This window comes from Medicago truncatula, chromosome 1 (assembly GCF_003473485.1).
Source record: "Medicago truncatula cultivar Jemalong A17 chromosome 1, MtrunA17r5.0-ANR, whole genome shotgun sequence".
In the NCBI taxonomy this organism is placed as follows: Eukaryota; Viridiplantae; Streptophyta; class Magnoliopsida; order Fabales; family Fabaceae; genus Medicago; species Medicago truncatula.
This window is the reverse complement of record NC_053042.1, coordinates 8,773,052-8,797,436: the sequence shown is the minus strand read 5'-3', so window position 1 is coordinate 8,797,436 and position 24,385 is coordinate 8,773,052. Positions and strand designations below refer to the sequence as shown.

Below are 24,385 nucleotides of genomic sequence, written 5' to 3'. Positions count from 1 at the left end.
CAGAAGTCATGCAATAGCTTAAAAATAAGAGGGAAATGGACAAAATCATGTCTTGGGGGGTGTAATTGACAAATACATACATTTCTAGACATAATTTTTTAAAACTGCCATTTTACACAGAAAAATATTGCAATATCTTAAGAATAAATTAAATCGTTCATGTCACGATATAATTGAATCATCTTAGAATTATAAACAAAAGTTACATTGCACTAAGATTATCTACCTTATTCGCCGCTTGATATGTTTACACCAGAACTTAACGCGTATCTAGGTTTTCTCTGAAGGAAAATCGAATTAAAAACAATTATGCAACGAAATAAATTTTTCGATTTTCTTCCCTTGGATCATCAAGAATTTCACATGAATCAGTAATTCAATTGTTACCTCGAAGTGTGCAGTCTGGAATCTCGATCACAGCTAAGCAAGCAGCAGAGCCTCTAGCAAGTCCACACAAACGGTGCTCCTCTAAATCTCGGTGCTAGCCAAGGAATCAGAAGTTTTAGAGAATTAGGGTTTCTTAAAAACGTGTTGGTCTGACTTCAACACAAGGGTTCTGCTTATAGAACTCCAAGTGTGCTGTGCAAGTTAGATTTCACTATTGGGCTTCCATAAGCCCAATAAAAAGTTTAGTCTTTTGCTAAATAATAAGCATTATTTACTAAACACACCTATCATATAAGTTATACTTATATTTCTCTTTTGACTATTCTTTTGTGTGTGACCCCATAAGTTCTAGTCACATTGGCAATAATATTAAATCTAATATTTAATATTATAAACAGTGAGCAGTATCTAGGAACACATCATTGCTACCCAAGTGATAAGAATGTCAAGTGATCTGACGAAACATTTTCCATGATAATATTCATCTATACAATTACTCCTTTGTTCTAATATCTATATTGATCACAAGACATAGATTTTGTCACCCTTGTATAGATCAATATTTATATTTCTTTATCCGGAAATATACTGAATAACGAATAAGTCCAATATCTCATATTGACTTAGTTCGACATGGCCATGCAACTTTACAATCATATTTCATTAAGAGGCCGATATACCTCCTGTTATGAGGAGGGACAAATCTCATCTAGGACACTCATGTCCCTCAGCATGATTCATCAAGTACCCATTAGCCAATGTTATGGTTATCCTTTTACAGACAACATTAGAATGGTAATAAAACACTTGAGTCCGCATCTAGGGATCATAGTGGTTCCAGGTCTAAGAGTGATATACACTCTTATCACTAAGAGAATATCTTATGGTATTTTCATAACATACTATGTAGTATTCTCACGGTGGATCAATCCAGTATAAATATTACTTCTAATATTTATACTTATGTATAGACTTAATATCTCATATATATGACCCATGAGATGTAGTCATCAGTCTACATAGATAATAGTCTCGACGCTTTATTATTATTATCTCAATTCATATTAAAGTTTGACTACAGATAGATTTCAGAATAACGTTCTTTATGTTAAAGTAATCTTATGATTTAGTCACACTTAATATAAAATTACACGAAAATTTATTCTAGGGACTTTATTAACATTATAACAAGTATGATAAAGAGTGCCATATATTATTTAATAGTAAATGTTATGATATGTAATATAAGTTATAACATAAACCATTGGCCTCTAGGGCTTACACCAACATTCTCTTGCGCCGCATGGCAAAAATTTGTTGCACTCTCAATGGTAGATGTTGCACTCTTAACAGTAGAATACGTTTATATCATTACTCTACCTCTATACGTGGTGGTGTTGAGAAAATGTATATGTTGGAAAATGGGCCGACCTTGAGTGTTCAGACCAAAACCATGTTGAACAATAAATAAATGAAGCAAATTAGATTATAGCACTTTTGACACCTCCTTTTCTTCTTATAAGCTACTCTTTTGCACACATTTTATAAGTGAAAGTGCTTTTAAAATCTTTTATACAAAATACTATTTTTTTTTTAATTTTTAAAAGAAAAATGAAACTTGATTATAAAACACAACAAACCCACAATTATTTTTTATGTTGTTTTTATTCAAAAACATTAATTTCTAAAATCCAAATATATGCATTCCAAAATATATTTGTGTTGGTCCATGTAGATTCCAAATTATAAGCACTCTGTATAGTTTTCTAAATATTCTTACAGAAGGATAAAATTCTGCAGTCATAAAATCCTCCACATTTGAAACAATTTTCCCAGCAGAAAACACCACTAATGGTAGCAGAGAGCTTCTCCAAAGCATCAGTGTTCGGGAACTATTACAACAAAGCCAGGATCAAACACTTTGAATACACGCAAGGCGTGGATTTAACCACAAATCTGAAAAAAGTAAATTTTTGTTTATCATATATAAACCAAGACCAATTACACAATCAACCACCTCCAAGCAATTGGCCACCTTCCTGTTAAAAAGAATGTTGTTTCGTCCCAACCAAATGCATGAAGCCGTTATCAACCACACTAAATGTGATACTTTCTTTGCCTTTCTAACCTTTACCAATTGAGTTAAAGATTATGAAATTGTTCACAACCTGTAGCTTGTACTCCTAGCCAATTGAAAACCAGCTTCCACACTTCCATAGTCTTTGTGCAAGAAGCAAACAAATGATTAGATAATTCAATTTATAACAATCTCTTAACCCCCCCCCCCCCGCCATAATTCCGATCTAGTTGGTAGCCTATCCTGCTATAACCATCACCTGTAGGCGCATATATTCGAAGGAATGAAAGTGCTACATATCCGCCAAACTGCTGCAACAAATTAGTCATCCTATTCAGCCAAATATAACAGATTTGACAACTCCAAATAGAAACCTTTAACATAAAAATCAGCCTCTGCATCAGGCAGCCACCTGAATGTATCTGGCACATCAAACTTTGGCTGCAACTGCGAAATTAGCTGATGCAAAACCGCATCATCAACCCTCTCTTCGTCTTGCAGAATTCTGGTCCAGTTTCCCTATTTCTTTCTCATGTGATTCCTCTTCTTTTCGAATTTACTTTTACTTGTGTTTCTCTTTCCAAACTTCACCTCTTCTCCATCAGTTTCACGAGTTGCTTCAAAATGTATAGAGTTTCCTACCAAACCATTTTTATTTTCCACACTATAAGGTAGTTTATTAGTAAGGATCTCTGCAATCTCATGCACGAGTACATCATCTACATCATGTGTGACATCCTCACACCCATTTGCACACTGTTTACCTGCAAGAGCCGACCCCACTTAGTGGGATAAGGCTTGGTTGTTGTACTGTTTACCTGCAAGAATGAAATATATTTTTTATCACTTGAAATCAAATTCAATAGTCCAAAAAATGTACTAGCCGGAATTCATTATTTTAGGTTTGCCATCTTCATTGATTGCATCATCTTCTTCAATTAGCGCTGATACTTTCGCATGTAGGATTTGGTTCCTTTACACTGAAGAAGTTATTTACAGATGTGTTTAATTGCATACCACTATAAATTCTATAGTGGAATCCTTAAGATCGCATTGGGAAAAATCTATGAAGATTAAATCAATTTAAAAAAACATTTATTGCTCTATTTTAATATGAGCAATGTCTTTCCGTCTTAAAGTTGGTGGTCTGGATCCCATTTTTTGGCATTAGAAGTCAATTAACGCTGATACTTTCGCACAAATATTCCTCGTACAGTAATTGTGTAGTGTTATGTTGGATATTTGACTCCTTTACATCTAAGAAGTTACTTTACATATGATGTACAATGCTAATTTCATTGAATCCAATCATGAGGCAATACAATGCTTGTACAAGGCAAAATACCTTGATTAGAGAAATAGAAAGACCAAAGCTTCAATTACATCATATTTGTCTGCGATTTTTCACGGTATCGAAAATTGCAACCTAATTGCAACTTCAATTTAAAATCTCTAACTTAGCGCAAAATGTATATAGCTATGACATAACATATAAACCATGTCATGTAGAGAAGTTTCTGGAAAACACAAGAAATACAAAAAAGAGATAGTTAACAACATCTAAATAGGATTTCTCTTTCAATGATATGAAAACTAAAATGGAATTTTGATATGTTACATTAAAGCCTCATAAGTATATCAACACATTTGGGAGGAATTGGAATGAATTACATTTTCAAGTACGGTGCTAAGCCACGTTTTTCTAGTATTTCAAAAATAAAAATTAATGTACCATCTACTTTTTCATTGTCTTGTATCATTTCTATCTTTAATTGAAATTGAAGTTTCCAAAACCAAATATCTTCAACCATCAACCTTGTTTCCTCGATTTAATTTTCATATAAAACAACCAAAAATGATATGAATTTCAGTCTTTTCATATTTCCTTCTCTTGGGATCCATCTTCTTTTGGGGTCTGCTTTTTCCACTGCTCCGCTTTTCGAATTTCACCTCTTCTTCACTAATTGCATGACTTTCTTCAAAAAGTATAGAGTGACCCTTCAAGCCATCTATGTTACTCTCACATTCCTTCTCTTTTGTGGGCACATTATTTTCCTGCAAGAAAACAAAAATGTATCAAGTTACTAATGCTATGACAAATTCATTCTTTAAAATATAGTATGATACCTCACCTGATTAATCAAAGAAATCACACTTGACGAAAGAAAATCAATATTATCGATGAATGGCCAATGGAATGACACTGTACATGATGATGAAATAAAAACCATCATCATCAGTCAAGTTGTTTCTGGCATAGATTGAGCAGATCTACATTAGCCAAAAATCAAAAGAACACACATATAAATTAACTAAACGAAACAAATGAGAGAATAGAAAAATGATTGTTGAAACAAAAGAGTAATTTATTGAAATATTGAAACAATCAAAGGCTATTATAATCCTCTAAAATCAAATAGCTATTATAATCAAAGGCTAATTTGTGAGAGTATATATCGGTGAGAAAGGAAAGAAAAAAAAACCCAGCCACACGCCTTGAACATATGGACATCCCAATCCAAATTATGAAAAGAACTAGCACTTCATAATTAAAACAAAAACACAAAAAACTAGATTGTACCCGAAAATGACCAGAACAACAACACTGAAACTCTAATACAACAAAGAAATAAAACTGCAGAATACGCATATACCTATAAAAACAAGGCATCCGCTGGGAAATAGTAGGGAGAGGCGGCTGTTGGGCAAAGGGTAGGAAGTGGCTGCTGCTGCTAGGGTTGTAGGTTTGAAACCCTATGTGAGTTGGGTTCTTTTATAAGGCTAGGAAAAAACACACAATTCCATAGAGCTGTCAAATGGGCTGGTCCGGTCCAGCCTGCCTCGGCCCAGTTGGTCAGCTCATGTAAATGGGCCAGAGTTTGTCGACCCACTTTATTCATGGCTACTAAAATTGAACCCATTCCAATTAAAGGAACATTTTTTTACATCCCACGATATCTTTAAGCCTCTCTAAATACACATCCGGTAATTATCTACAAGATATATGTCTTAAAAAAAATGTATATATGGTAGATAACTACCAGATGTGTACGTATTTACGGGTCTTGGAGATATTGAGGGCCTAAAGAGAAACGTCTAATTAGAAGTGGGTTACAAGGCCTGATGGGGAAGTCTGGCCCGTATTTCAAAATGCATTACTTTATTTTAAGAAAAAATAAAATAAGGAATGAAAATAAAGCTACATCTATACTATTCTATACAATATATAAGAATACCGTTTTAAGATGTTTTTTCTCCTTTCAATTATACCCTTAAATAAATTTGACTATAAGAATGTTATCTTTTTGGTGTCATTTAAACAGATAAGAATACATTATATATGTTATATATATTTTTATAAAGATATTATAATTGTTATATTGTTGGTATCATTGAAAACGATAAGTATATTTGATGACAATTTGAAAATGTAAAGTATTCATTATCTATACCAATAATTTTAATCAAAATTTCATAAAAAACTACTGTTTGTAATTTATACTCATCATCGGAATAAGAAGACGAGATAAATGGACACATAATGTTCGTCTAAACGCTATAGTATCACATATTTTTTTAATAGAAACATACCACATAAATTATTATCAACATACATGAGTGATAAATAACACAAAACATAAATGCAAAAATAGAGAATATTTATCAGAGCTCACAAATGCAACATTGGAGACAATAAAATTTAGTCTTACAGAATTAAATAATCAAGTCTTACATAGTAAAACTATTTTAAAAAGTACTTTTTTAAGTATTTTTAAAGGACTGGCCTACAAGCCCAGTAGCCTGGCCTAGGCCAAAAAGAAAGGACTGTTTTTACATGCTTTTTAACGGCCCAACCTGCAAAGAGAGGGTCGATAGGCTGGCCCGAAGGACCTGACCATATTGACAGCTCTAGTCCCATATGTTCTGATTATACTATTATCCAACCTAAATGTAATACATGTTTTTTATTTTATTTTATTGTTTTTGAAGAAAAGACATGGATTTTTTATTTCAAAATCTTATAAAGAAGTTAACGGTGAAACAGTGGTTCCCAAGATTTTCCGTTTTAAATTTGTTTCTCTTTAGTTAATTTTTTGAAGGATTGGTTCTCTCTTTAGTTGTATACTATTTATAGTAGGTGTGTTTGGTTTTGTTTTAGGTTGGGAGTTTGTCTTTAATCAGGTGTCAATAAATGCATTAAGTTGCTAGAAGTGTTAGGGTTTATTAGCTATCTTGCATTTTCTTTGAGGAACAAGTGTATTTGTAATTGTTATTGTATTGGCCTCATTTCACTTATTTGGTTCAACTATGTATTTTTTTTTTTGTTGGTACGCATGGAGAGAGCTACAAATATAGTTTATGGCGGACCAAATTGAGAGTATAATTTAGTGCAGAAAAAAATTTAGTGTATTTTTTTCATTGTCGTGCATATTGAAACCACCACTATATTGGATTTCCAATTTTCCAATATGTTTTGAATCTACCGCTATGTTTGAAACCTCGTTTTCTTCTTGTCGCGTATTCATTTTGAGAGCATTCTTCGGTATCCATGAAAATTAAAACAAAATTAATTGAAAACGTAAATTCAATTGAAAATAATTAAATATATAAGATTAATTAACGCCAAATGATTGAATGTCATATAATATAGTTTCCAATACAACTCCTTGATATGAGAGTGTTACCTTAATTGATCCGGATGTCATACAAATTTGGGGAGCCACTTCATTGGAAGGATATGTTCCATTAGTCAGGCATAACTTCTTCATTATATCATTTAAGCACATCTTTCTAGATTTGTCATCTTCATTGATTGCATCATCTTCTATAATTATAGATGATTGCCATTTCCTTGACACTATTGAATTTCCTTTTCCCTTTCCTGAAGTTGTCACATATTGAAATAAATTAGTATTTTAGGGGTTATAGGATGACTACTCTTACCCATGGAATAATATAAATTTCTATTAGATTTAATGATGAAAACATCATTTCCTTCACAACCTATCCCATGTCACAAAACATAAAATGGAATTAATATTTAAATTTTAGTTGGAATTTAGAATCTATAAAATTAATCAAAAAATTTGTAATTGTAGAATATAATAAAACTGGCCTCTATAATGATGTTCTCATCATGCGCACAAATTGAAGAACACAAAATAAATTATAAAATTCAAATAGATTACACTTTTTTTTTTTGAAACAGCAAAATTTATTAAGCAATACCCGCACAAGACGCACTAGGTACGCAAAGGAATACAAACCAAAAGATGTCGGATATACCCAAAGCACCCGAACCAACCAGACACCAGAAGAAAAAACTCCAACTACCAGTCCTAGATGACAGAAGTTATGGCCCTGCAATTCAGCAACACAACCAAATTTCAGAGACATAGCTAAACCACCCCACTAAATGAACCCACAGATAGAACAGCCTAGATGAGGCGCTGCTAACAGCAGCTAAAACAGCCCCACATACCCACATCAGCAAAAAACCTGCTAGCAGCCCAGACCCAAAACACCGGCTCCCCTAAGGCAAAACCCGAACCAAACACTCATTCGGGTCCCACGCCCACTCATAAAACAAACACTCAGGTATATCCAATCTCGTTAGACTCCATCTCCACGACAAAACCTTCACCTCTTCAACGATACGAGACACGTCACACCCCCCATTGTTAAAGATTTTGTCATTCCTAATTTTCCATAACAACCATACTGTTGCATGCCAAATGAGCCGATACCCCTTACGAACTTTCTTATTAATCGCCATATTATTCCAACACTCCCAATGGTAAAGGAGATTCGGCGGAGTAATGAAAATACCTTGAAGCCACCTCATAAGATGCTTCCAAACCTTACTAGCAATTTGACAGTGAAGAAGCAAGTGAATCGAGGACTCTTCCGCGCTATCACAAAGAACACACGTCAAAGGAACGTCCGGAGGGAGGACATTGAATTCTCACGGCAAGGTTTCTCCGACAAGGAATCCAGTCATAAAGAAGCTTCCACGAAAAAGCCACCACCTTAGAAGGCGCCGGACTTTCCCAAATATCCTTAAACACTCCCCTCTCCCAGCCCCTAGGTTCATCCTCCACACCCAACACATTCTCCAACTTCTTGAACATAGATTTTACCGAAAAAACCCCCTTTTCCTCCAACTTCCAAACCCACCGGTCTTCCTCATCGGAAAGCCTACAACCCTCTACATCCCTCAACAAGTTCGCAAAGAGGTTTTCTTCCCACACAAAAAAAATCCTTCTCCAAGACCACTCCCAAACCCCTTGTTGCACCCACATATCCCCTATAGTCACCTCCTTTTGATTTGAAATGTCGAAAAGCCGCGGATATTTACTCCTAAAAGTTTCTTCCCCTACCCACACATGATTCCAAAAGCTAGTTTTGTTTCCATTTCCCACCGTTCTAACCACCTCCGAAGTGAACCAATTGGAATTCCCACTCCGGTCTAATCCCATCAAATCCTTCCACTACTTTGAAGCGTAGCCCGGCCAAACATTAGAATCACTCTCAAACCCATTAATCTCTTGTGTGCCATACTTCTCGCAAAGCACCTCTTTCCATAGCAAATTCTCACCATGGATTAGCCTCCATCGCCACTTTGCCAAGAGACTTAAATTCACCTTCCGGACATCCCTCACCCCCAAACCTCCTCTAGCTTTTGGTAAACATACCTTTGACCACTTGACCCACGCAATCTTCCTCCCCCCCTCCACTCCCCCCCAAAGGAAATCTCTTTGAATTCTAACAATCTTCCTCCAAACTTTCACCGACATCTTCATGAATGACAAATAATAGATAGGTATGGCATTTAGTACCGAGTTAAGTAAGACAATCCTACCTCCAAGGCTAATATACCTATTCCCCCAAGAGTTCAACCGTTTATTCAAATGGCCCACAAGATGATCCCACGTTATGGCTCTACCATGATTTGCTCCCACCGGTAAGCCAAGATACATAAAAGGAATGTTCCCGCGACTACAATTTAGGAAGTCGCACGCCATATCCATAAAAGCATTCGGAACATTCACACCAATGAAACTACTTTTGGAGAAATTTACCTTCAAACCGGACGCCATTTCAAACCCCCTCAAAATCGCCTTCAAAGTCCACAAATTCTCCATGCCTTCCCCACACACAAAGTATCATCCGCATATAAACTACATTGATATCCAAATTAATGGTCTTGGAACCATTTAATTTGTTCCAATAACCAAATTTGATTTTAAGTATGATAAAATTGTCATATGATGTTTTGTTAGTGTCCATCTCAAATAATTTATAACCAGAAAATTCAAAATTCCTAATAAAACCCTAAAACCGAAATATGTTTGCATATAAGCTTGATTTGTAAGCTCTCTGAATTCTAATTGAAGGTTTAATTCACAAATTTGATTCTCAGATCTGCATTTACGATCATCCCTATATTACAATATAACTGAATCATATCGGAATTTGAAATATCTCAAGAATAAATCTAGTCGTTTATGTTACAATATAACTGAATCATATCGGAATTTGAAAACAAAACTAAATCGTACTAAGATCGTATACCTGGTTCTCCTGCTTGAATGGATTAGGCATGAACTCAATGTGCATCTAAGTTTTCTCTTTTGCTCTTGTAAAAATTTGTTGCACTGATTTTACACATGATTCACATGCTTCAATGGTAGCAAAACTTATTTGTCATTATGCTACTTGGTATTGATAAAATTTATAGGGTGAAAAATGGGCCGACCTTGAGCGTTTAGACCCAAATCATGTTGAAGAACTTATAAATGAAAATAATTGGGTGCATTTACTTTTGGCCCATCCTTATTTTTCTTATAGGATATTCTTTTGCACACTTTTTTATACACAAAATACACATTTTTGCACTCTTTTTTAAATACAAAATACACAATTTTGCATACTTTTTTAAACACATAATACTCATTTATTGAAATCTTTTATGCAAAATACTATTTTTTAAGCAAAATTTAAATAAGGCTTAATTGCATGTTTGATCCCATATGTTTATTTTAGGTTTTAAGTTGGTCCCTTATTTTTTAAAAGTTTCAAGTTTGTCCCTTATGTTTTAAAATTTTCAAGTTGGTTCAAAACGTTACTCACATTGGAATAAGTTAGTCTCTTCTGTCACTTGACCAACTTAAAACCTAAAATAAACACAAGAGACCAAACATGCAATTAAGCCTTTAAATAAAAATTGGAGCATAATTCTCATAACACGATACCCCAACATATATAGGTTTTATTCAAAAATTTACTTTCTAAAAGACAAATGCTTATTCCAAAATTCAATTTTTGGAGAGAATATACTTAAAAAAACTAACTTCAACAATTGAATATGTAAACATGTCATCACTTTAGTTGTATTCATTCATATGGAGTCCACAATAGATAGAGAATAAATTAATTGTATATTCTTGTCTTGTAAATAAAAGAATTTAGTAGGTGTTGGGGCTTTTATTTTAGTTGTTGTGAAGATAGACATTGTAGTCCACAAAATGGGGATTATTGTAGTCATGGACTTGTCTACAAGGAAGCTAGAGTTTGTAGGTCTTTATCAACATTTGTGTACTTTGATTCACTCCAATGAATAATGATGTATTCAAGCAGTTTGACGCGGTTGTATAAAGATTTGATGTCTCACATTCTAACTAGAAAATCAAATTTCATACACATATTTTTTAAGAAATGAAGAGGATTCTAAGCCGTCCCTATCAATGTTTCCTTTATCACACCTTTATCATGCGTGTTCGCTTTTGCGCTCCTCCATTTGTTTCATATATCTACTTCTTTATGCTTTATATTTTTTTCGAGTCTATGAACTAGGAGAAACCTGAAACCAACTGCAGACTATAAGAACCAAAGTTTCTCCTGCATTCCCAACAAGAGTGACACCAGGCAGCCTCGTACAACAAACAATCCCACACTCTTCACATCAGAAAAAACCAGTCTTTACAGAAAACACGGCTAATGGTAGCAGCAGAGCTTCTCCAATGCAACAGTACTCGGGAACCATTACAGAAAATATAGGATCAAACACTTTGAATACACGCTAGTAAATTTTTTGTTTATGACCCCTCCCTACGTATAAACCCAAGACCAACATATAAACCAAGACCAAGATAACCGCTTTATACAATCAACCACCTCCAAGCAATTGACCACCTTCCCGTTAAAAAGAATGCTGTTTTGTTTCAACCAAATGCACAAAGCCGTTATCAACCACACTAAATGTGCAAAACCGCTTTTGAAGCAGAGTACAACTACACTAGTAGTACAAATTAAACCAAGTACACCAGAACAATTTAGTTGTCACAAAAGCTAAGAGAAACTTTAACCATGCATACTACAACACAGACAGAACAGAAACGAACCCTGAAGCAATGCAATTCAAACCTCCTTACACGGTAAAAACTTCACATCCGAAGTCATCAACAAACTGAACAAATCAACCACAAGGAAATAATTTACTTGCTTCAAAAGCATCGTAAAACATGAAGTGGATTTGTCCACCTATTTGAGAAGACAAAGTTCTTGTTTCTACCCGCCCTATAAATAAACCAAGACCATGACAACAGCTTAATTCGACCAACCATCTCATGAACATTGACATCTTTCCCGTTAAAAAGAATATCGTTACATTACGTTTCCAACCAAATACACCAAACAGTTGTTAGAAAATTTAGATGAGACGCTTTTTTACCATTCTTTCCTTTACAAAGCGAAATAAACAGCATGAAGTTATCAATTAATGCATTTCTCCATTCGACTGCTTTCCAATCTAGCCATCTAAAAATTAAATCCCATATTTTGAGTCTTTCTGCAATTCACGAACAAATGACTTACTGTCTCTGTTCCATCAAAGCAAAAGACACAGTATTGTCGGTGCAAGTTCCGACTAACTCCTCTCCTTCTTTATTCCATAGTTGGAAGCCTATCCTGAAATAATTACCACCCAAACAAACTGATTTTTTTGGGGAGTGATGTGTCCCACAAAACTCCGAGCTGCTGTCAAAAATTTTGCATCATCATCAGCAGAAAAGTGAAGATCAAGCAGCAGACTATAGCAGGTTTTGAACGAGAATCCGTTGTCTTCGTCCAGCAGCCACTTGACCACATCTGTCACCCTTTCCTACAACTGAACCTCTGTCAACGCCTAGTATAACTCGGATTCACTCCTCTTCCTCACTGGACCGAATGCTGCACCAGAACCAGCTCCGGTTCTGCTGTGTACCAGCTGGAGTAAATTTCTGCGCGAGTGATGCTCTTTGTATGAGACTAGACTATAAAGGATTGAATATTGTTCACATATTGGTTGCTCTCCAAATACAAGGTCTCGCCAATAAGTAAGATGAGAAAGAGAGCGATGTATGAGAGAGATGAGACAAAGACACAATGTATTTCCCACCTTAAAGTAGGTGGTCTGGATCCCATTTTGAAAGCCAAGAAACTGTCATTTGAAGAAGTCAATTATCGCTCATACTTTCGCACAAATCTTCTTCTTAATTACAGTAATTGCATAGTACAATGTAGGATTTAACTCCTTTACACCTAAGAAGTTACTTTACAAATATATTTAATTGGATGGCACCATAATTTTTAACCTCATAGTGAGGGATGCTAGCATAGCAATTTAGTTCATGTTCTAAATTATCATTATTAAACGATGTCAGGTGAAGTTATCACTTGAGCATAGATTCAAAAGAAGCATAACATTCAATCTCACTGATGATAATGATATTGAAAACGTGTACATATAACATGTAAAAAAGTATGAGTTTGTGGACATAACTTGGTATCCATCAAGGCACACAGCTGATTATAGATACGATTTCAGGGTTCCTTAGATGCCTCTGGTGACGGAGTCTATGATTTCATTGGATTTCAAGCCAACGAAATATTGGTATCTCAGTCAGTTAGAGCAGCAGGTAATAATGATCTCATCTTGTGCTGTTCTAAAATTATTTTCATATTTCTGTTAGCAAGCAATAACCAATTAAAGATAATAAAGTTTTGCCAATTGCGGTTGGCCAAGCGTGCAAGGAGTTAGCTCATACCCCACAAGGGCGTGGGTTCAACTCTTGGTACTGGCTTGAGGACCTCACTGTCATATTGTTCTTAGATAGCAAGTAATAACCAACTTTTTTAAAAAACTTTGAAAAGGGAGAAATTATTATTAAAGTTACACTGATGATCAGTTTACAATTGTCTTCGGAGGGATTTGAACTTCCTCCCTTGAAGTTATAAAGTCAAACTTTTACAAATGAGATGTGATCTCATGGACTAACAATAAATAAACTAAAGAAAAGGTTCTAAATTACGTATGCGGTTGCGATTGCTGTTATAATTCTTCATACCATGAAAAATTGTAGACATGTGGCTAGAAGGACCAAAATTATGATCGCAATGTGGTCGCATAGACCACATAAATCTGTGACACAAACAAGAACACCAAACACACTACTGACGCTAATTAATGACACGTCGAATCTAGTAAAAAAAAAAAAAAAAAGAATAATTGAATGTAACCACATATCTCAGTGTCAACATCAGTCACATCTTCAAATGTCGGTGCTACCTAGTAGTTTTGTAGACCACAATTTAATAAGTGTTCTTGGTTTTAGTTGTAGTACGCCGCTGGCTGCAACAATGGTTGCACTAAGCACATTTGTCTGCAATTATTCACAATACCAAAAATTGTGACCTAACTGCACATCGATCCACAATTTGCAATCTTGAGTTCAGGTCAAAGTTTATAAGATGCTATAATATATAACTTAAACGTTGTCATGCAGAGAAATTGCTGGAAAACACAGGAAACAAGAATAGAAAATGCGTAACAGCATCCACTACATTGGGATTCAAGAAATTAACAGCCAATGGATTGAAGAACAATCACCTAATCTTCACCGGTTATCCTGTAATTGGCTATCAAGGTAAAATGCTAACTTCAGGTTCATGCTTATATTCAACAAGAATAGACACATCATGTGAATGGGATCCAAGAATCAAAGGATTGTTCTTCTATGAGTCAACATCAATTTTCCCTGCTTCAAAATTTGGAGACTTTATCATTGATGTGAAGAAACTAAGAGACATAAATCCAGAAATTTTTTGTGGCATAGACATCTATAATGGAATTTTGATACATTACATTAAAGCCTTGGAAGCATATCTAGGACAATCAGAAGACTCTGTAGTGATTGATTTCAACTATTATCGTGCAAATGATCAATTTACTCCTAGATTAAACCAAGATGTGTGGGAGGAATTGGAACAAATTGTATTTTTCAAGTATGGTGCTAAGCCACATTGGGCTAAAAATAGGAACCTAGCATTTTCGAATGAATTATGATGTATTTACACAGTTTGACGCTGTTGAAAAAAGATTTGATGGGTAACATTCTTACTCTATAAAATCAAATTTAATACACATTTCTTTTAAGAAATGAAGAGGATTCTAAGTCGTCCCTATCAATGTTTCCTTTATCACATTTGTTTGCTTTTGCGCTCCACCATTTGTTTCATATATCTACTTCTTTATGGTTTATATTTTTTTTAGCAGACAAGTATCTTTTGGAAGGCTAAGTCTGCAGAGGTTTCATCATCATTAAGACTAGTTTTTAAGGGTTACAAATTACAATATACTGCTCCAATATAATAGTTATGAATATTGAAATTCTTTAGCTCTAAAGTACATGCTGAGGCCCGAGGGTAGTATCTATATTATTTTTGATTTATTATATTTTTGTGCCAAGAAGAACCAAACATCATAGAAAACAATTTTAGTTGCTGCTTAATCTGTTTTAAGTGAATGTTCATATATTTGTTGTGGTCCATGTAGATTCCAAGTTATAAGCACTATGTATAGTTTTCTGAATATTTTTGAGTCTATGAACAAGGAGAGACCCCCTGCCACCAACTGCACTATGTAGCCTATCCTGCAATGACCTCCACCCGCGCAGACACATATATTCAAAGGAATGAAAGTGCTCCATATCCGCCTAACTGCTGCCACAAATTAGTCATCGTTATCAGCCGAACATAATAGATTTGACAACTCCAAGTAGCAATCTTTAACAGAAAAACCAGCCGCTGCATCAGGCAGCCACCTGAAAGTATCTGGCACATCAAACTGTGGCTGCAACTGCGAAAATTAGCTGATGCAAAACCGGATTATCAACCCTCTCTTCTTCTTGCAGAATTCTAGTCCAGTTTCCCTATTTCCTTCTTTTTGGATTCCTCGATCTTTTCGAATTTAATTTTACTTGTGTTTCTCTTTCCAAACTTCACCTCTTCTCCATCAGTTTCACGAGTTGCTTCAAAACGTATAGAGTTTCCTAGCATACCATTTTCATTTTCCACACTAAAAGGTAGTTTATTTGTAAGGATCTCTGCAATCTCATGCACGAGTACATCATCTACATCATGTGTGACATCCTCACACCGGCACACTATTTACCTGCAAGAATGAAATATATTTTTTATCACTTGAAATCAAATTCAATAGTATGAAATTTACAACTAAAAATACAGAAAACTCGATAGGCATTTTGCCATTGACATATGCTTTTATATCTTCTTTTGTTTTTGGATCTACATTTTCAACATGTTTGCACCTTTCATCCCAACCAATTTCAATCTATGAAGATTAAACCAATTTCAATCTTCAACCAATTTCAAAAAACATTTATTGCTCATTTTTAACATGGTGTCAACACCATTTTGAAGGAAATGGATTGGACTACCTTTCCGAAGGAAAAGACACCATGGCTTAGTGTATTCATTTGTATTTTATGAGAAAAATATATAAAATAGAAATAATAAGTAAAATGATACAGAGGTACGTACAGTGTGCGAGAGAGAGAGATAGAGACAGAGACAGAGACACAATGTCATTCCGTCTTAAAATTGGTGGTCCGGATCCCATTTTGAAATCCTAGCAATTGGCATCGGAAGAAGTCATTTGACGCTGATACTTTCGCACAAATATTTCTCGGACAGTAATTGCGTAGTACTATGTGGGATTTTTGACTCCTTTACATTGAAGAAGTTACTTTACAAACGAGTTTAATTTCATAGTATTTGTATAATATTTGACCTCTACGTGCGAAATGCGAGCAAAGCATTTTAGTTCATGTTCTAAATTAGCATTGTTAAATGATGTACATGTAATGTTATCAATTGATCGTAGGTTCAAAAGAAGCGAATAACATTCAATTTCGCTGATGATAGTGATATGAAAATGTGTACATAGAGCATGCAAAGAAGTATGAGATTGTAGACATAAATTGGTATTCATTAAGATACACAACTGTTTGCGGATGCAATTTTAGGGTTCCCTTAGATGCCTCTAGTGAAAGAGTGATACGGCCCAATTTGAGAAGGGACCACACTATAGAGTTTAGAGAGAAGTTAGAAAATAAAATTTACTCCCTCCGTCCCAAATTGTATGTCACTTTAGAAAAAATATTTGTCCCAAATTGTATGTCACTTTAGAATACCAATGAAACATTAATGTTACTTTTTCTATTATATCCTTAACTATTTATTACTCTTTCTTTTTTCAATTCTTTCATTTATCTTTCTCATATCATTTATTAAGGATAATTTTGTAAAACAACTCATAATATCTCTTTCCCACACAATATTAATTACATTTCTTAACATGTGTGAAATGCTCAAAACGTCATACAATTTGGGACGGAGGGAGTATTATTTTTCATTGATTCCAATCATGAGGCAATACAATGCTTATATAAGGCAAAGTACCTTATTAGCAAAATAGAAAGACCAAAGCTTCAATTAAATCATATTTGTTTGTGCTTTTTCACTGTATCAAAAATTGCAACCTAATTGCATCTACAAAGGATTTCTCTTCAATGATATGAAGAAACTTATAGACATAAATCCACAATATTTTGTAGCATAGAAAATTATAATGGAATTTTGATATGTTACATTAAAGCCTCTCACAAAAACAAGTCTTCTACCATCTACTTTTTCATTGTCTTATATCATTTCTATCTTTAATTAAAATTGAAGTTTACAAAACCAAGTATCTTCAACCATCAACCTTGTTTCCTCAATTTAATTTTCATATAAAACAACCAAAAAAGATATGAATTTCAGTTATTTTCATATTTCCTTCTCTTGGGATCCATCTTCTTTTGGGGACTACTTTTTCCACTGCTCCGTTTTTCAAATTTCACCTCTTCTTCACTAATTGCATGACTTTCTTCAAAAAGTATAGAGTGACCCTTCATGCCATTTGAAGTTTCCACATTTGGTAGTTTGTCTTTAAGGATCTCTGGAACCTTTTGCACGGCCATTTCATCTATGTCATTCTCACATTCCTTCTCTTTTTTGAGCACATTATTTTCCTGCCAGAAATAAACATATCTTTTTATAACTGGAAATCAAATTAAGTATCTGAGATTTTAAAAATGAAATATGATAATAGTTGAAATATATATTATGTTGTATAAGCTAACTAGTATAGATTGCATGAGTCAAGATCCTCTCCATTTGCTTAAAAATAAATGGATAATGTCATTTGGTGAGAGATAGATACAAAAAAGTATGTACTGATCCTATTCATAAGCGGATTTCACTATTAATAATTATTTTTAATTTTCTGTGTTTTTATCTTTTCAAATGGAAGAAATGGAGAGACTAATAAATTGAGAGAATCTTGACTCAGACTGCATAATCCTAGAAAGGAATTTAAAAAATAAAATTGATAAAATAAAAGTGTGAATTTTGTTGCATGTTATTAAAATAGATTGTTAAAAAAAATATTTTCATAGATATGTCTATATATGTGGGTGCGCGCACACGCAAAATGAATGTTATATGAATGGTTATTAGCTAAAATCATATATAAAGCAATAACACTATTAAATGGTTATGTATAATGAAATAATGATATACTTACTTCGACATTGTTTGAAGGGAAGTAAAATCCGTCCAATAAATTTTCTTCAATGCCTTCATCAATATTGAGTTCGAGCCTAGAATCAGTTCCACCTGTAAATAACTTTGAGGCACCTTTCCCAAATTGTAGTGAATCATATGGAAAGGGTAGGAAATGTGATGCAAATGCTAGGACTTCTTCTTCCCCAGAGGATGAAAATTCTAACTCCTCATTTGTTTGAATCATATTCCCTTTTTCTTTATAAACAACGCTAGCTTCATCATCATTATTATTGATTGAAACATCATTGATACCCTCCATTTCACTTTCCTTTGGTTCAAAAATAACAATGCTCGTCACATTTTCTTTTTGGCCCTCCACCGTTAGACCTATTTTTTCTGGTGTATATTAAGTACACATTAAAATCAAGCAACACAATATAAAATAGTAAAAAAATATAAATAGCTAATGATATTGAAAGTTACCTGTTCTTCTAACATCTTGAGCATTATCTTCATTCTCATTGCCACTAATTATCATATAATTAATCAAATCACTAACTTTGTTACTGGTCAATCTAATAACATTTTGAATATTGATATCTCTTATATTAGGAACAAAGATTTGGATTAAAGCTTACCCAGTTTATAAATTTACAACATTTTATGTAATATAATCAGATTAAAATAAGGAGATAAATTGAAATAAAATTTACCATATAGTTGATGGCTCACATTGATGTTGATCCGTGAGATCATATTGCGAAAAATCTATCCAGATTGAACCAATTTTGATAAATGATGCCATAATCTTGATGACCACAAATAAGAGTAAATATGAAAATTATTTTCAACACAAATCCATGTATTTCTTCATTGAAAAAACAAAGAATTATTGTATATATATAAATATAAACATAATCTCTATATATACATAGAAATTAAATATTAATAATTAAAAAGAAATAAAGGTTCTAATAATCAAATAAATATATTGTTAAATAAATATATCTTCTAATCAAATAAATGATTTGAAGATATATACCAATAAGATACGAGAATAATATCGTAAGCAAACTTTGTATCAAATTGTTAAGATTTGTGAAATGCTTCTAAAAGGTTAAATGAAAACATGAGCTAAAAGCCGTTAAGAGTTCAAGCATATATATACCATAGGTGATAAATAATATCCTTAAGAGAACAAAATTATTCAAGAATTCATTTAGGACAAAGTACTTCTATTATACCATACAGACCATTAATTGACAATTGAATATAAATTGAACAACACAAGATAAATCGAAAATTGAACATAAATTGAACAACACAAGATTAATTTATACATTGAAGTAAACTACATCAATAGCCAATTTAATGGTCATGGAAGCATTAATAGCCAATTTAATGTTGTCATCTTAGAGTTAGTTGGTTCCCATCTTAAATCTGAATAATTTGTGACACCAAAGCCCAAGGTTCCTAAGAAAAACCTAAAGCCCAAATATGTGAGCATATGAGTTTGGCTTTAAAGCTCCCTAAATTTAAATTGAAGGTTTAATTGTCAAATTTGATTCTCAGATCTGGAATGGATTTGCGATTATCCCTATATTTAAAAAAAAAAAAAAACACATTTCAAAACCAACATCGCATACCCATAAAACACAAAGTCATGGAAAAGATTAAAAACAACGGAAAATAAATGCCATTTTGCAAGAAGAAAAAAGATTGCAATACCCCAAAAATAAATCTAGCCATTTATGTTACAATATAGTTGAATCATATCAGAATTTGAAAATAAAACTAAATCGTACTACAATCATATACCTGATTCGCCTGCGTAAATGGATTAGGTATGAACTCAATGTGTAATCTAGGTTTTCTCTAATAAAAATTTGTTGCAAAATTTATGGTATGATTCCCCTGCTTCAATGGTAGCGAAACTTATATATCATTACGCTACTTGGTATTGATAAACTGTATAGGGTTAAAAATGGGCCGACCTTGAGCAATTAGACCCAAACCATGTTGAAGAACTTATAAATGTGCCAAATTGGATGCATTTACTATTGGCACTTCCTTAATTTTATTATAAGCTACTCTTTTGCACCCTTTTTTTTTTACGCAAAATATTCATTTCCTAAAATTTTGTAGGCAAAATACTCATTTTTGAAGAAAAAATAAGATGAAAAATGGAACTTAATTTTTAGAACATGATACACCAGCATATATATATAGTTTTTATTCAAAAAATTAATTTCTAAAATAAAAATGTATGAATTCCAAAATCCAATTTTTGGAGAGCATATACTTCAAATAACTAACTTTTGCAATTTAATATTTGAGTATTTATAAAGAGATGAAAATAGCGAAATAAGCTTTATATTTGATTGGATGTCTCTATTACAATGTAAAAATTGAGTATTTATATGCAAACATTGTCTCTATTACCCACACAACGTGGCCTACATTGCACCGCCTCTGCTTGATTAATTTTGAGGGTAGTTCGTTGATTTGCCTCATGTTTGGCTCTTAGTCTCACCCTCACGGTATGATATGTTGCAAGGCCCTTGGTGCGCAAAATCATCTACGAACGTGCCTATTTTCTCATCCTTTATTTGAAAAAGATATTAAAGAAAACTTGTAAAAAAAATTGTTCAAGTAAAGAGCTATGTTGAAAATTTTCTATTATATATGACGTCGTATATATTTGATGAATTTAAATAGAATTCTGTTACGAATGATAAATTTCTTCAAAAAAAAGTCTACCAATATATTTAGTTAGTTTTTTTTGTCAAAAATATATTTAGTTAGTTGGTAGTTAAATTTTGCATTTTCATTATATCAATGGGGAAATGCTAATTTTTACGAATAACGCTACACAAAAACAGGAACCTGTTTTTATTGACAATTATTATACCAAGTCTCTTGATTTCCATCAAAAACCAAGTTTATTGTTTTTTAATTTTTATAAAAAGAGAGAACACGCTATTATTCGATTATGTGTATCCTCTGTGTAAAAAGAAATTATGAAATAGGTTTCTCTGAAATCATAAACTTTACCTTTCTAGAACACTACATTTGACTAATAAAACAGAATATTTTTGACACTATAATGGTTGTGGAAAGGAGCAGAAATTATAACAAAATGCTTCAAGTGAATCAAATATATATACAGTATACTTTAAGCATGAAAGATTTTGGAAATTATCATGCAATGTTATTGAAATAGGTTTCTCTGAAATCATAAGCTTTACCTTTCCAGCATGGTTAACAAATTGGCAAAATTGGTGCAAATTGAATTGCCATTTTTCAAGCACTAAAATGGATAAAAGAAAACATTATATCAGAAATTCATAGCAGAGAATATCAATAGCCAGAACACGATTAATAAGTTCAATAATTGTAGTGATAAGCGCAATAGGTACTTGATGTCCACAAAATGTACTCCCAAAGATATCAGTGAGTCTAAACAAAAGTATCCCTAGCTGGGAGATTCTGGCTCCTCTAAAGTGAGCAATTCATTGTTAGGGTGTAAAATGAATAATATTAACCGTCAATAAACAAATCATTAATAAATATTGTAGGTACATCATAACAAACCATGAATTTGTTAAAATAACAACTTTATTTTTTCACTTTACTCACGAAGATCTAAATCTCTTAGTAACGTCAAAACGAAATAATGATGTGTACAAAAGTGCAAATACTAAGTACTTAAGTAATAGAAAAACTAACAATGTGCCTTAACCGAGAAACAGTGTATTTACATGAACTGGGTGCAAGATATTTAATTGATAGCAAGTTAACATTTTATTAGATGTTCGGTTGGACCACACCTATTGAACTTGCACGAAGTAATACAAACTATAGAGAATGTCTTCTATTGAAGAGTGATTAAGAAACCACTTTAAAACAATTGATCATAATGAACTAAATTATATTGCAGTCACCATCATGACCTGTATCTTTAGACATGTTTTCACACTATATAAAAAGGAAGAAAAAATACACCCTAACGTTTGTTATTAAGTAGTAATAAAAATCAATAAACATGTTTCGTTAATTTACAATCAATATAAACCTCTCAGAACAACAATTTTTGTACTAGTTACTTAAACATTGTCTTATATCATTTCCATCTTAAAGTAAAATTAAAGATTCAACACTAAACATACAAGTATCAACCTTGTTTTTTCAAATATAATTTTCACATAATACAGTCAACAAGAATATTAATTTCAATCATTTCCCTATTTCCTTATCTTGGAATTCTTCTTCTTTTTGAATCAACTTTTACCTGTGCTCCTCCTATTCAAACTTCACCTCTTCTCCATCAATTTCATCGGCTGCTTTAAAATGTATAGAGTTTCCTATCAAACCATTTTCATTTTCCACACTATATGGTAGTTTGTTTGTAGTAGATATCGAAAAGACTGAGGTGCCTTTTCCAAAATTGTAGTGGATATTGAAAGATCGGTGAATTATGTAATGCTAATCTTAACTCCTCATCTTCAGAAGAGAATGAAGGAATGAAGAATCTGACTCTTCATTAGTTTGAATCATTTCCTCTTTTCCTTTATGACGAAAGTTAGATTCAACTTGATCATTGTTATTCGTAACATTCCACATGCCCTCTATTTCAATTTTCCTTGGTTCGGAAATAACAATGCCTCCAACTAAATTAGATTCAATATCACTAACTTTTGGTTCTTCTTTTGTTTTTATGACTAGATTTTCAGCATTTTTGCACCTTTCATCCCATGGCACTTGTGGGTTTCTGGGTTTCTATACATTTTCAATATACCTGCAGTTAAAACAATTGTTACACTGATGCAACCATCCAATAAAACATTCACACAAAACATTAACCATATTGACTATGTTTAAAAATTTGGTAATAGAGGCGTACAAGTGAAACTTCTCCTCCAATAGGTCCCGAACCTCCACAAATAGATTCCACAATTAGATGCTTATTAATCTGAAGAAGAAGGAGAGAAAAAAAAAATGCTATTAAACAATTAATTTACCCACCAACTTTCAAATAAAATTGACAAATTCATTACTTAAGATATAATGTGGTACCTCACCTGTTTAATCAAAGAAATCACACTCGAAGACAGAAGATCAACATTACTGATGAATGGCCAAATGCATGACATTGTAGATGATGAAATAAAAATCATCATCAACAGTGCCATCAAGTTGTTGCCTGGCATAGCGATGGCAGATCTAGGTTAGCTAAAAATTAAAAGAACGCATACAAATAAAATAAAATAAATAAACAAATCGAATGAATGGATCCAACAGAGAAAATTTTTATTTATAAATTTTGAAGACACAGAAGAGAAATATATTGAAAATATTGAAAGAACGCCAAGTAGAAGGAGTACTTAGAGGGTGAAAAAGCTACAATTATTCAAATTACATATAAGAGTTGCAACAACACGACAACAATCATATAAATTAAACAACTATTATAATCAAAGGCTCGCTTTGTGAGATCATGGGGGAAATAAACAAAACAGCCACAAGCTTTGAACATATGGACATAGATCTCAATCCAGATCATGAAAAGAACAAACATTTCATACATAAAAACAGATTATACATTTACCTATAGTTAATCCAAACAGGCATCCGGCGGAAAATGGTAGAGTGTGGCGGCAGTTGGGGAAAGGGTAGGAAGTGGCTGCTGCTAAGGGTTGGAGGTTTGAAACCCTATGTAAGTTGGGTTTTTTTTATAAGGCAAGGAAAACACACATTGTTCCATATAGAGTTGTCAAATGGACTGGTCCGATCCAGCCCGCTCGGTCCAGTGGGTCAGATAATATAAATGGGTTAGATTGGGACGGTTCACTTTATGACTATTACTTTTCGCACCTATGTCATTCTCATGCGCCCTGTATATTTTTCAAAATTGCATTTGTGATTTTCGGATTTTAAAATCTAAACTGACTTTTTCCTTTGTTATAGGGTGGA

At 33.2% G+C, this 24,385-nt stretch overlaps 2 long non-coding RNA genes across 3 annotated transcripts; both read right to left on the bottom strand.

The window, feature by feature from the left end:
* Positions 1-4,014: 4,014 nt before the first annotated feature.
* Positions 4,015-5,208, bottom strand: LOC25482240 (uncharacterized). Of its 2 annotated transcripts, none has more exons than XR_005645295.1 (3): positions 5,119-5,208; positions 4,597-4,715; positions 4,015-4,519 (listed from the first exon to the last, which is right to left on the bottom strand). It is a non-coding gene; the product is annotated as an uncharacterized lncRNA (long non-coding RNA). The 2 variants fall into 2 exon arrangements; XR_003008815.2 differs by having other exon boundaries at positions 4,597-4,735; positions 5,119-5,194.
* A 17,294-nt stretch (positions 5,209-22,502) lies between these two features.
* LOC25482236 (uncharacterized) lies at positions 22,503-24,145 on the bottom strand. The gene is made up of 4 exons (XR_003008742.2): positions 24,021-24,145; positions 23,494-23,615; positions 23,316-23,384; positions 22,503-23,210 (listed from the first exon to the last, which is right to left on the bottom strand). It is a non-coding gene; the product is annotated as an uncharacterized lncRNA (long non-coding RNA).
* Between the last annotated feature and the right edge of the window lie 240 nt (positions 24,146-24,385).